The sequence below is a fragment of the Rutilus rutilus genome, assembly GCF_951802725.1.
Source record: "Rutilus rutilus genome assembly, chromosome: 3".
Lineage (NCBI taxonomy): Eukaryota > Metazoa > Chordata > Actinopteri > Cypriniformes > Leuciscidae > Rutilus > Rutilus rutilus.
The window spans coordinates 34,131,947-34,146,321 of record NC_140211.1 but is presented as its reverse complement, the minus strand read 5'-3'; the positions used below and the strand labels follow the sequence as shown (position 1 = coordinate 34,146,321).

Genomic DNA, 14,375 nt, shown 5'->3' with positions numbered 1-14,375 from the left:
GAATTAGCTAAATGCCACGTTGTAAATGCAAGCACTGGGAATAATCACTTGGGATGTAAATTACTTTTTTTTTTTATTCAAGTCTTAACAGATTTAAAAGCAAGGTTTTTATAATGTGTGAATTGAGAATTTTCACTAAAAGATTTTTTGCAATCTTGACAAAATTTAGAATTGAAGAATTGGGTGCCTTTCAATTCACGATTGCGAATTGGAATTAAATTGGTCACCCACAGGAAGTTGATGTGTTCTTAGAAATACTTATTCTTCCACCCTAGTCCACAAAAGTTAATTTATTAAATATGTAATATATCAAATAAATTAAAATGTCTGCACAGTAGGAAGTATTTAAAACATTATCTATCGTTCTTTCTCTTCATTAATTTTAATTCTACTTTGTTCAAATTCAAATCACAATTCTGCACCCTGTTTGCTAGCTCAATTCAAATTTAGGAATTGAATTGGGATTTGAAAGGCATTGTAATTTCAGTTCCTGTTAAACACTTGTGAGCCCTTCTAAAGTTACATTTAACAGTGCTAGTTAGTGCTGACTAACAGCCTTGTGCATCTTGTCATTAATGTAAACACAGTTACTTAAGTTTTAAGTTAATGTAAAGAGAAATTTGAAAGTGCAGACCTGTGCATTCAGTTTTGCATTGTAATGCAGCCAAAGTTTGCGTGTTTGTGTTTATAGATGTTGCTGTGCATTTGAGTGTCTGCTTTTGTTGCACTTATGTGCAATAATGCGGTATCCTTGGTTATATCGGCCCAAGAGGCCATGTACACCTGTGGTCTGCGTTCATTGAATGCCTCTATGGTCTCTGTTTGTTTGTCCTTTTCATTTCTTTTTCTTGATTCAGTTCCCATTCCTATACTTTGGAATATAGACAATAACCACATACATGCTGCACAATATGTTCTCTCTTCCTTTTCATAGACGTGCTCTTAAAAGACTAAATTTAGAGCAGTACCCAATGCTTCTTTAGTTCAGTATAGACATCATTTGTTGGATATCTTTTCTACATCTCTTTAAAGAAAAACAGACCTATGTCCCTACGTACCAGAATACTGTATTCGTTTAGTTTAGGGTTTGCCTGAAATATCCTTGTCATCCATGCAGCAGAACACGGACAATATATCTCCTCACATGCTAAGTAGTCAATATTTATAGCTGGCTGTCTTGCACCAGCAGGCTCACAGAGTGCTCTAATCGTAGATTAATGACCATGTGGCATAGGAATGAAGTTCATTAGCATGGCTTTCTCTCTCTCCATCGTGCTGTCTTTCTCGGGAACAGGATTTCAGGATGCTGGGTTCTATAGATCAGCTCACCTCAGCCCCGGATAATCATAGGAAATGGAGTAATCTAGAGAGCTACCACTGAGCTCTCGATCTTACAGCCTCACCTCAGGCAGTGTGAAGTACACACACACACATAGTCTCAGTTCACTGGAGAAGAGGCAGCACATGTATTTGAAAATATACAGTGTACAGCAACTTCTGAAATAGCTGTAGTGAATTTTTACATTTCCTGATGAAAACGTGAGTGGTGTTGATGCAAGGTTGATTGCCCCTGTGATGCTAGGGGTGTGTGTGTGGTTGCCAGGGTGTCTCTACGGTAATCTGAGGGAGTTTTATTGTGGTAGTTTAAAGTAGGGTGTTCTGGGTTGTTGTTGTTGCCTCGATTCAAAAGCGACCAACACCAATATCTATGGCTACTAGAAGTAGCCTGAATCCCCCTCTTTTAATGTGCCTTTTAGTTTATTTGGCCTACTTTATCTTGACAATTCTATGTCTGATCACTTAGAAAAGTACTATCACACCTTTGCTCAACAAGCCACATGATTTGTGGTAGCATTCATGTCCGTATAGTGCAAGCGGGCACTTATGAGCCAAAGTTTAAAACTTGAGCTTAGAGGTTTATTCAAATCACGAACTGTAAGCATGAGAAATAGCATTAGTAATATAGATATGCTTGCCTTACTGCTAATAGTACAAGCACCACTAATAATATGGTAGCAGTAGTTTTCATTACACTACTAATTAATAGTAGTTGTAGCAGCTGTACAGTACATTTTTAATGGTAATATCTACCTTTTTTTCCTGAACGCAAAAGTCTCGTAGCGGAATTATCCTTTACGTTTCCGGTCTCCGGTGTTTCTAGTCAAATTAGCGTATTTTCCGAGCTGATAGTGTAATGTTAAACCTATTCAAATGGTTTGAAAAAGCACATGGCCCCATAGTTACCATCACTTAACAGAGTCTTAATGACCGTCTTTCATCAGTGCCTCACCCGTCAAAGTTTAATGAGTGCACAGATGACATGAAGCTGCCTGAAGTTAGCTACATTTAAAACAGATGGGCACTCATCCTACACAGCTCATTTTGAGGGGTTTTGTCCTCATAATGATAAGAGCGCACGTATACCTTTTATGAGGAGTATTTTAACTTAAGTGCTGCACGCCATGCTCGTTTTCTCTTGTCAGTCTTTGTTGCCGTATACAGACATTCTTTTCAGATTTGCTGGTGCTCAAAACATGTATTTTCTAGGAATTTCTTCAGTTTATTGTTGTTATTGTGGCTGTCAACAACAGCACGGCTTAACCCTGCTCTCATTTTATTATTTAGTAATGTTCAAAAAGTTTCTGTTGAATTAATTCAGTCACTTTTTTTTTTTTTTACCCCGTTTTAACAATGGGTTCCTTTGGAGGCCGGAACAGGACAGCATCCAAACTGAAATTAGAATCAGTCATGGTGGCGCTCATTCTTTGCTAAGGAAAAAGGTGGATACGTACACTGACAAGACATCAACAAAACTTCATACTCTTGTGAAACAAGCTAAAGTGCTAACCCACTTTAGCACCCTGTTGTTTTATTGTTGCCAAAACTGATATGCGGTAATGGATTAAATGCTCCTCCGGGTGATGTTTGACTCTTTTTTTATTTATTTTTTTGAAGTCTTGAATATGTTAAATGCTCCAAGCAACATGAGTTTTATTAGCTGAATTTGCATCTGAGGTGCATATTTGTTAGATTTGCACCAGAAGCACAGCTGGGTGTTGATGGGCGGCGCTGGATGTGGGCCTCTGATTTTTAAACCTTGAGAGTTTTTAATAAACCCGTATGTTTTTGCATTACCTTGTCTTTCACACAACATATGTTTTCATGCTCAGTAATTTTGTCGCTAATAAAATCTAGTGGCGTTTGCTCTATAAATCAGACATAGTGTCACACATAAAATCTGCATCATTTTGCAGTTTATACTTTAACAAACTGAAAGCTCATTTAAAATGATTGCAGAGCCTTCCATTCTGGAGACATCTCTGAAAGAAACTAGTCAAAAAACTTTTGACTATAATTTGCGCTCTTTTTAGATGTATGGATGGAGTGCAAATCAATGGATGTAACCAAATATTTCAATCAGATTTAAAAACAACTAGTGCAATAAGTAACTGTAAATGTAACAAGAAGTGCTGTACAATGTAAAAATGCACAACAAAATACTCACTTTAGACTGATCTAAAAGCTTACGTGATTAAGAGTTAGTAAAGACTTGATGTTGAACGGCAGGTCATTCCATAGCCTTGGTCCGGCAACTGCGAAGACGTTGAAGGTCTAAACGACTATAAGATGAGAACAGAACCACACAAGCCCTTGTACACACACAATACAACTTCAAAATGAATTGGGGACTGGAAGCCAATGGAGTGAAGCTAGTACAGGAAAACCATTACTCCAGTCTTCAGTGTCACATGATCCGTTTCTTGAGCTGAATTGATGCTCAAGAAACGTTTCTTCTTCTTATTAATGATGAAAACAGTTGTGCTGATTAATATGTTTGTGGAAACCGTGATTCATTTTTTAAAAGGATTCTTAGGTCAAAAGAACATTTATTTGAAATAGAGCTATTTTGTAACATTGTCTTTACTGTCACTTTTGATCAATCCTTGCTGAATAAATATGTTAAGTAAAGTTTACTGACCCCAAACTTTTGAAAGGTAGTGCAACTCTGTCTGATTGCAAAGCAGAATATACAGTTGTTTCTCAGAAATGTCCAAACTTTAAGATACGAGTCTGCCCACATGCATGCAACTTTGAAAACTTTGGTAAATTCAGCATCTTAAACATTGCCTGATCTGAAGCAGATATTTAATTTTACGATTAACTTATAATGCACTTCACAGTCAATTATTTAATGAAAAGATGCCTGCATACATATCCTCAGGTGTTTGGGCTTAGCCCTAAATGTATATGGGTCAGAGTTGGAAATGGATGTATGTATGTGATGGTGTCACAGTTGTTGTTGTTGTTGTTGTTGTTTGAACTATCACTTTTGTATTTTACTCCTGTATAAATTAGTTAAAAAATCAACTTATGTAAAAAATAAAAATAAAAATAAAACTCCTAAAGGGCAGCATTCTCACTGAGAACTGTATGAAATATTCAAGAAGCCAAAAGTTGCATTTTCTTATCTGTTTCATTAATGCTACTCTTTGATATGGTCAGATACACCAGGGAGAAAATCCAGAGACCTCCTGGACCTATAACATATGATGAGTCTGCAATTACAGGGAAGAAAAGAAGAAGAAGAAAAAGCATAAAAAAACAAAAAAACAGCAAGGAAAAGCAGCCATGTGGAAAAATGGCATTTTAGTCAATTACAAATGTTTGTTTATGCATCCTATAATTGCTTTGTGAGTCAGGCCGCCATGGCACTCTGTCCTCATACTTGTAATTTAATCATCGTTCATCAACACAAAGCAGAGACAACAGTTAAAAAAAAAAAATTCTCTCAAATAAAGACACTGTCCGCCGAGAGCCGCAATGGCTCTGTTCCGCGTCAGAGTTCCTGAAGCGTCGGGCGTGGATATTTTTTACTTAGGTTGTCATGGGGAAAATAAGCTGTCCCAAGGAGGTTTCCGGCTAATGAGACTTGAGTGTTTTGCATATGCAAGTACAGCAGATTATTATCAGCTCAAGGACCTCGGAGAGCCTGACGGAGGGTCTGAATTCAGTGTCTTCTCCTTTTACCCATATTCCTCACAGCTGCAATGTGTGCTGGGAGTTTTTGTTCTGCTGTGCTTCTTTTTTTTTTTTTTGATTGGATGGTCTGTAGGGGAAGTCTTTGAATGATATTTCTATCAAGCACAAATGGAAGTACAATTTTTTTAAAGTACAGCCTGTTTTGACAGTTGTTTTTCCTCATAAGCACTATTGATATCCATCTCATATCATTTGTTCCTCTCTCCATCGCTGTACGTATCATTTTCGGCATCTCTCATATCCTCTTTTGCAGCTTGATGCCTATATTATTGCACTCTCTTTAAACCTCTTGAGTGTAATAAACGCAAACGAACACCCTCTCAAGTAATACAAACCCTTGTTTTGGAGAGTTGGTTTGGGGATGTCAGTATTCATCTCAATACATGTGAGAGCTTGAGAGATTATACCGAAAGACAGCGATGCTGATAGGATGCCAATTGGAAATTGCACAGGATATTGGGTGTGACCTCACAAATTTTCCTGCTCATTCGGCTCTGCCTATCCTGGTGGAGTCAAAATGCGTTGCCAATTCTCAGTTTTACATCTTTGCACTCTCTACATACTCATTTGGCGTGGAGTCAGCTGTTGTTTAGTAACACACTCTCCTTGTTTTTGGCAAGCGAGAAGGGGGAGGGGTGAAAATTAAAAGGGCAAGTTTTTGTGATGCTTGTTCCAAAAGCAAATTTTAGATTAATAACTAGCATTACCAAGAGCCTGTGGCGAACATTAAAGTTTTTGAATGAGGCGCAGGTGTGGCGAGAATTAGATTGACACAGCAGGGTTTGGCCGGGCTCCGCGGTGAACACTGCATCTACTTTCCATCACTCCTCGCATTAGCTCTCAATCAGTCAACTCGCTCTGCACACAAATCCCACACGCTCACTGACTGGCCATTTCTGCATCATGCAGGTGTCACAATGAGCTGCTTGATATGGGAGTAATGCAGTTTCTTCTGCACTTTATTTCCTAAAGCTCAATCCACTGAGAAAATCCTTTTGTCCTGTGATACGAGCAGCTTATGTTGTATAGATGTTGAGTGGCCCTTCAGGCGGTTTGACCTTTGAGCTGTTGTGGTCTGGAACTTCTTGACTCTCTGTTTTGTGCTGTACTTTTGGGAAGATCATAAAACATGTATGTCTTGTGTTAGGACCTGTAAAAAAAAAGAGAAAAAAAAGAAAAGAAATTCCCTATGTTATTTAATGTTCCTACTACTGTATATGCATGTATGTTGCATGCTACATTTACATTGCATTAATGCATTTGGCGAATGCTATTATCCAAAGCGACTTACATTGCATTCAGGTTGTACATTTTTTATAAGTTCATGCATTCTCTATGAATCAGACCCTTGACATTGGTGTTGCCAGCAGCATGCTCTTCTGTTTGAGCTACAAGGAATTTGACTTAAGGGGGTCGAACACTGGACGAGAAGCACCACACCACTACAACTCCAGAGGCTGTCCCAAATCCTGTTCAGAAGTGTGTGGTCGGTAAGATGTTTTTGAAAGATGTCTCTTATGTGCACAAAGACTGCATTTATTTGATCAAAAATACAGTAAAAACAGTGACATTGTGAAATATTATAAATTAATTCTATATATTATATATAATTATAATTTAAAATGTAAAAAATGGTAGTTTACTGCCAATCATTTACATTTTCTACAAAATGTAAATGTTTTATCATTGTCGAAAACAATTGAGTTGCTTATCAACTCAAAACAATGTTTGTTTTTCTGTGGCTTGAATAAAGTCTTTGCTTCAAAATAAAAAATCTTAAAAATTTGTCAAAATAAAGTGAAACATCAAATTCTTAAAAAAAAATAAATAAATAAAAAAAATAAATAATAATAATAATATAATCTTAAATTAAAAATAAATAAATTTAAACTAAATCAATAATTTCAATCAAATGAAATCAGCATCAACAAAAGCCATCTTTGCACTGCAATGGTACAAGCTGCATCTAGATTTACACAGTTTAATCCTGCTCAGAGGTGGTATTAATTAAATTACAATGTCACAAATAGGCTAATGTTATCAGATAATGTTTTAAGTAATAGTAATAATAATAATAAAAAAATCAATCAAAATATGAAAGGAAGGTAAAAACGGTAAAGCCGCCAGTAGTTGGCAGCAAGTCACTGTCTTAATGAGTGAGTCATCAAGTTATTCAGTAATAAAGCAAGTGGCTCTATTTATGAATGGGTCATTGAATTATTGACTCTAGCGATTCGTCAAAGCTGCAGATTCATTCACTGACGAAACACCGCCGTGTGTTTTGTTTGAATACACACAACTGCTGTGGCTTTCATTGGAACTATTTCGTTTCAAAATCGAGCAAACAATACTGTGTTTAAAATGTACATCACTTAATATTACCATTTTGTTTGTTGAATGTTTTATAATGTGACATTTGCAATCGCGTGGATATCGGGAAACACTGCATTCTTGCTAGTATGACAAGAACTTACAAGAACTCGCACATGGTAGGTTTTTGTATCAAAGAGAGTTTGAGTCCTAAATCAATCTCTATGCACAGTCTGTGTCTATTTTTGTTCGTCATGCTAGTAAGTATTAAAACCCCCTTTTACAAAGGTACGTTGTTGAGAACAGCAGTAATGTAGCATGATTTGCCAAGGCAGCAGACTCTGCACGCAACCGATCATATGCGCGCTGCTTGTGTGGATGCAGTCAGTTTTGAATTGAATTTGATTGGGTGTCGTGTGTTTGACCTTTTATGGCACTGCCATTTTCCTGTTTTACACGAGAGGTCGCATTTTGCCTGTTAGAAATGCAGGCTCAGGTTTAATGTTATTTTAAGGTGGGGCAGAATTACATGAATGGCAAAACTCAGCATTTTGCTCTCGTATCCCATCTGTCACCTTACGTACCCCAGTTTGGGAACCACTGTCATACAATATCATAAAATTAACTCATTTCTTTGTCCATTTGCGCTGTTTTTATAAATCACTTAACTTCATATACACTGCTTTATTGAATCTTGAAATGAACTTTTGTCTGTGTGGTGATTAGATTCACTGTTTTGCTCTGCTACCTTGAACCTGTTCTGGTAACATGAACACACAGTAAGTGACTGTCTTGCAGTGTGAAAAATTATAAAAATGACTTTTGCAAAGGTGCACTAGCTGATCCAACGATTACTAATGAGAATGAAGCCAATGTTCTATCAGATACTGTAATCGAGTGTGATTCAGTGATTCTCAACCGGCGCTAGTGGGCCTCGGAGCGCCATCTGGTGGGCCGTGTAGGCAGTGGTAGACTACCCCCAAATAAAATTTTATTTATTTTTTAATTGACAAATCTTGTTATTTTCTAATTATCTAATTATATGATCAAAAACACTCAAGTTAAGACAAGATGCATTATCTAAAAGCTAATTTATGTTTAAATATCGCAACACCAATCACGTCACATCGTCAGATTGAACGTTTGTTCGATCAGATGCAGTAACATCACGTTACTGTAATATGGATCGTTTTCTAAAAAGAAAAGCAGATGTGAGAGACAGACCTGTGCCAGCAAAAGCTTCGAAGTGTGTGGTGAGAAAATACGATGCTGAATACATTAAATTTGGTTTTATAAGGGCAGGTACTGAGACTAAAGGGGGTCGCACACCGGGCGAGAAGCGTCTAGGACAACTTGAGGAATCGCACAACTGACGCGCACTTTCTCAGTTTATGGCCAGCAATACTGTTATGTTTAGAGACATTATGAAACTTAGATAATGTCTGTACTGTTATGATTGTACTGTACAATTAAATAAGTAATGATATGACGCAGCGCCTGAAAATAGGTCTAATAGGTTAGACAAACTTAGTCCCGGTCACGTTGGAAGAAGTTACCGAGCTGGGGACTATTTTCAGGCGCTGCGTCATATCATTACGCCTGCTGCACCCATGGTACAGACACACAGTTCCTTGATTATTACGCTGGAATGAGAGTAGTTCCTAGCCATATAGGCTTAGAAAATCGCAACTTTTCATTTTCCGTCAATCTTAGTACACGGTTTAACTACAGAAGAGTCAAGTTTTAAATAGGAAAAATATTGAAACTCTTTGGTCATTTTGAAAGAAATGCTACTGGACTCGTCAGAATCAATGATCTGTGCTAAGCTATGCTAAAAGTGGTACCGTCAGACCCGGAGTTCGGCTGAATGGATTCTAAAACGGTAAAACTCAACTGTTTAACTCTGGGGGAGATGTAAAATGAGCATATTTCCGAAAAAAGTGGAGTATCCCTTTAAACGGTTATTGGTGGGCCATGAGTTGCAAGAGGTTGAGCACCCCTGTTCTATATGATTTGTGTCTGCCCACATATAATATGCTACATAATAAAAATAAATAAATAAAAAAAATCCTTAGCAAAGCGTGTCAAAAATTGTTGGCATTCTGAGTGCGTTTAATCATGTAGTCTTAATCTTATTCATGATATGATGCACTGGCGCACTTAAACACTTTGCCCTGCATTGTTAATTTTTAGCAGGAAGAAGTATGTTACTTTATTGCATTTAAATAGTGATCAGACTTTCATATTCTACTTAAAACAGCTCTCTAGCAACATTAGCAGTAGAAATGATAGTAGTCTAGTCTTGCATATCTTCTATATTGTTTTTCTTTACTGTTTCACTCTCAGGAAGTTATCATTGTTTGGTCTTTTCTCTGCATGGGCCGTTTCTTCCTTGCAGTTCTTTCACAAAGTGTATGAGCTTTAAATACCAAATCACTCAGCAAGGAGTAATCAGCATGACATTCATTCAAACACAAAACGTCAAGAAGTCTCTCGGCTCTCAGAACAACAACACAAAATGCAATGACTCACTTCCAGAGAAAAGAATATCCTGGATGAAAGTGAAAGCGGCTGAAAGTCCAGCTTTTTCTAAACAGTAGCATCCTTCAGACAGTAATTAGTCAAACGAGTTTTATGGTGATTTATTCCCGGGGCCTCATTCAACTCATCTGGTGTTTTGCAAAGGCTAAATGTCATGTTTGTAGTCATTTAGTGCCAATCATTTTAAATGCTTTAAATGTGTGAAACAGAAAGCAGGTTTTTTTTTTTTGCAGTCTCATAAGTATTTAGTATAGATACACTACCATTCAAAAGTTAAGGGTTGGTAACATTTTTAGGGATGCACTAATACAACTTTTTCCAGAACGAGTCCGATACCGATACTTGTATTTTTGGTACTCGCCGATACCGATGCCATAACCGATACCTGTATTTTCACTGCATTTGTAATTTTATATGTATTAGTAGATGAACCAAAAGAATATAAATTATATTAGTTGGCTTAATTTGTTCATCAAATATATATCAAATATATAAATTAATTTGTTCATCAAATATATTCATATGTTGAAGTCCACAGTAGTCGATTGTCGAGTTCACGCTCATAGGTTTAGTACGTACGATCATGCGCCCGAACTCGACAATCGACTACTGTGGACTTCGACCGAAAACAGGAAGAAAATACAGGTATGTGCGCTGGCTGAAATAACATCATTTTTATTCATATCTTTCACATCTACTGCAGTCAGATTCACCGCATGTTGACTCTGAAGGAATCACTCACATGGCTGGGCACTTGTAATGACACATCAAGGATGTTAAGAGGCTAAAAGCAGGTTTAAAACTTGCCCCATTGAAGTCAACAGGGTGCAAATTTTAAAAAGAGGATAACACGGTGTAGGCAACACTGATTTTTGTCGTTGTTCTCTGTACTGACAGCACTCCAAATTTACAAAAAAATGAGTTCAATGTTAAAATTGACCGGAGTTCTCCTTTAAATCCAATTCCTCTCAGATATCACAGCAATGAAACCAGGTTACAACTGGGGAAATAACAAATACAATAGGATAAAGTATGGGCGTTAATAGTTGGGAGAAAATATGATGCGTAATAATGATTAGATCTGCATTTGGTCTTAAGGCGAGACATTGTTTTTTTTTCACTGGTCAATTTTGAGATTTGGGGTTATTTGTCTTTAATAACATGTATACTTTCAGACTCACTTTGTCTGTTTGAGTGTGCAGATTTCGCCTAAATTCATCAAAAGTTGGCGTTCTAAATCATCCCGCTGCTCCGTGATCGCTGTCTGTGCCCCGTCATCACATATACCGTTAGGAAGCTCTCTCTCCCCTTTGCAATGCTGTCAGATCCAAATATGGTCATTTCCTGTCTATCAGCAACCAATCATGAAAGTAAAACAAGTGATTTAACTCGATGCGCAATCTCATTGGCTGATGCCAATTTCTGACAACGTGATTCGTTCAGAATCGTCACGTGACGCGCTCTGACATTTCCGCGGTAGTTCAAAATGTTGAAAGATATGCGTGTAAAATTCTCTCAGAGAAGCCGAAAACAGTTGTCATTAGCTAGAAGACACAAGGGATTACCAACGAAGACAAAAGATGATGAAATGCCATCACATAGTGCATGGGTCTTCACTATTTTTTTCATGAGAGCCGCACAGATAGGACAAAGTCAGTAGGAGAGCCATACTTCGTCCTTTCAGTTTCGGTTCTCAATCGATCAAGTGTTTACATGTTCTCTCGATAAACCACCTCTTTCAATCCGATCGAAATTATTTGTAATAGAGCTGACACTTTGAGTTTGTAATGTGTTGTGTTATAGCCCTTATTTTTAATGTTTTTAAGAAATATCTGTAACGTTAGTGACTGGCTGCATGATATCGCCGTATTTTTTACAGCCATGCGAGCCACAAATTAAAGCTTGGTGGGCCACATGAGGCTCGCGAGCCGCGCAATGAGTAACCCTGACATAGCGCGTCGATACGTTACGAACAAGCTGACATTTTGAACACATCTAAATGTAAGTCAAAAAGACACATTACATTTCAAAGCACTTAAAACCCCACAAGCCAAATCCTGAAAACAGTCCCCTCAGTCAGCTGATGGTGAAGCTAACCAACCAGGCTCCCTTCAGCACTGGTTCAAAACAACTCAACAGAACAAAACTAATTATGAATCATTCAAAATATAAATATAGAACATTGGAGAAAGCAAACAAAGTAGACTAAATTGTTATTTGACAGAGTATCTGCACACTGTCTGAGAAGAAGAGACGGATCCTGACTAAATACAGGCTCAGTGACCACCAACTGGGTCAGACAGAGATGCACTTCCTCCTCCACTGGGAAAAAGTATCTTCACTAAGTGATTTACACCTTGGACAAATAGCTAAAAGAATAAAACTTCCCAATGTTAGCCCCAGAAAAGAAGCTGGAAGTTCTCCTAGGAGAGGGTACAGCAGCTCCACTGACAGCTAAACATGTGTCTGCCTGAGGGACTGTGATATGCCGGTATTTAGTTTTTCCATTCCACCTGTGTGATGGACTGTTGATGTGTTGTTTTGTATGTTATGATCAGTGATGGATGAAGCAATAATGAGTTGTGGATGTTAAACAGTGTGATACATGGATTTTACTTGGACCTAAAGCATATTTTGTCTGTAATTCATGGCTTTCAATAGAAATTGTGGAATTTTGCCATAAAAATCTTAAAGGCCGTTTTCTCAAAATGAGTTTTTTCTTACACTCCTAATGACGATTTTCCACTTCTGTAGCACCTACATACACCAAACTTTACAGTCGTATTCCTAACTATATTGTGAAGGTTTGTTCAGAGGGATTTCTTGATATATCATTCTTGGCCTGATTTATATGACATTTTATGCCTAAAAATAGGGCGGAAATCAATTTTTTAAGGCTATTGGCAGTATTTTCTGATTTACAGGGTAACAAAAGGGGATATTAATAATCCCCTCTGATAATGTCTAAATAAAAATAATTTTGAACCTTGTTTTTTTCAATGGTCAGATTCGTCACTTCAAAATATATGCAAATTAACGCATATTTAATTAGATATAGCCTCATTAGCATATTTAAAAATAAAATTACAGAAAACTTGCAATGCATTTTTTTTTCTCCTATTCATGTGAGTAATCAACTGGTAAAATTTGATGGTGATATCTGTAAGTTAACAATTTTACCCTATTCACCTGTAGTGTCTCGCCTTAAAGAGGCAGCAGTCTAATAATCCTGCTGACGATTGCTCCATTAATGTGAATCAAACAACAAAAAGCAAAGAGAAAATCAGGCGCAGCTCTTGAATGATATAAGCTTTAATCTATCTATGATAAACTATGCAGTGTTATTTTAAATCTGACTATATATTAGATGTCTTTTTAGCCCATATTACTCCTGAACAGTAATGTCTATAGAAATTAAAGCACTGGATGTATAATTTGTATATTTGTTTAATTGTATACTTTTTTTGTTTGACCATGTGTTTGTACTTTGTTTTAGGTGTCCTATGTCTTCTGAATATAAAACACAAAAGCCTGCACCCTTCTGCATAACATACATGTTTTATTTGTTTTGTTAAAGCATTGCTTTTTCTTTTGCTATAGATATATATTCAAAATATAAAGCAATATTAATTGTGTTCAACCACATCCAAGTGATCTGAGGGCGCGCACGCTTCCTGGTGTGTGACGTGTGTGCGCGTTCTGGCTTCAGATCACTTGGACGTGGTTGTGTACAAGAGGTAAAAATGATATAAATACTGTTAGTTTTCTCACACAAACCGCTCGTTTCGTGTCTTAGGCCATCAATGTGTACTTACGATGGGGAATTGTTTAATTTGGACTTCTCTGTGCATGCTCTTTGAGGTGGTGACCATAGACCTGCATTATATGACTGACAGACAAAGAACGGTTTGACCTAAAAATATCAAAATTGAAACTACTGCGGAAACAAAGACACCTACATCTTGGATGCCCTTGAGGTAAGCTAAAACATACAAACATCTAATTTCAAAGTAGTGTTGCACGGTGTACCGATACTTCAAAAGTATCACGATACTCGGAAATGAAAAACGTCACGATACCTAAATTTATCAGTATCGATACTTTTTTTTTTTTTTTACGCCTCCCTATGGACGTCTGTGTTTTTTTCCTGACGCACGCAGCAAAGAACCTGCCGCTGTCAGTGTCATGTGACAAAACACTACAGCGAGATGGCTGCACGTGCGAGCACAAGTGGTCCACGACTCGTAGAAAAAGATGACGCGAGGAGTGACATATGGAAGTACGTTGCCTACCTTGCTCTGTTGCACGGTGCACGGATACTTCAAAAGTAAATCGGAAATTAAAAACGTCACGATTCCTTAATTTATTAGTATCGATACTTCTAAGAATGACCGCGTTCCAGATTTGTAAGGCCGGCGACACACTGGCTGCGTGGCGTGTCCGTTTTTATTTCGTCTGGGCGCAGCTCGAGACGCGTGGAAAAC

The 14,375-nt window shown here is 37.5% G+C and overlaps 1 protein-coding gene across 1 annotated transcript in view; it reads left to right on the top strand.

The window, feature by feature from the left end:
• LOC311288215 (neural-cadherin) overlaps positions 1-14,375 on the top strand; it is a gene marked incomplete at its 5' end in the record, with an annotated part of 267,805 nt that overhangs the window by 9,896 nt on the left and 243,534 nt on the right. The window lies entirely within an intron of this gene.